Source organism: Lichenostomus cassidix, chromosome 17 (assembly GCF_008360975.1).
Source record: "Lichenostomus cassidix isolate B80296 chromosome 17, HeHo_3.0, whole genome shotgun sequence".
Taxonomy (NCBI): Eukaryota; Metazoa; Chordata; class Aves; order Passeriformes; family Meliphagidae; genus Lichenostomus; species Lichenostomus cassidix.
Genome location: NC_139497.1, coordinates 1,645,207 through 1,646,048, shown reverse-complemented (window position 1 = coordinate 1,646,048; position 842 = coordinate 1,645,207).

Here is an 842-nt window from a genome sequence, read left to right as displayed (position 1 = left end):
CGCGGGCGGCGCGTCCCGCGGCCGCGGCAGGAAGGGCGGGGAGCCGGGCGGGGAACCGCGCCGGCCCCGCTCCCCCGCCGGGGGCGGCCGCGGGCCGGGCAGGAAGCGGCGCCCCCCCGCCGCGCCCCGGGGGCCGCCCGCCCCGCCGGGCCCCGCTACCTGCGGCGGCAGCACCGGCGGCGGCACCGCCCGCGGGCGCGGCGGGGAGGGGGCAGCCCGGTCCCACTCGTCCCGGTCCTCCCCCGCCGCTGCCCGCCCCGACGGGGCGCACGGTCCGGGCCGGCCCCGCAGCCCCCCTCCGATCGCGGCAGCGGGGATCGCGCCCACCGCCGCGGCGTCTGGCCGCCCGCCGCTGCCCGGGCTTCATTAGTAACCTGATAATTCCCCAGCAAAGCCCCGGCAGCGGTGCCACCGCCGGGTAATTGCAGGACGGTAACGTGAGCTGATGGCGGCCGGGGATGGATCCTCGCCGTTATTGATTGTGACAGCTAAATTGTTAACGGAGAGGGAAATCAGATGAAAGCCATTTTAGAATAAATACAAGGCATTAGGTTTAAACATCGAGGTTGCAGGAAAGCCCGAGAAACCCCCAGGAAACTAAGCCTAAGGCCTGCCAGCTTGTCCTCCTCTCTCTCCCCAGCTCCACAGTGGCCGAGTGCAGGGGGACACGGACAAGTGCAGAGGCGAGATGCTGAGAAAGGACAATTTAAACCCTTCCTTCTCACTGGCGGGGTCTCAATTAGCTCTGGCTGCTCCAGAAGAAACACGTAGGAGTTTTCATGGACACAGCCATGAAAGCTGTCTGTCCCCCTATGCAGCACCGGTCGAGGCAGGGCCATGTG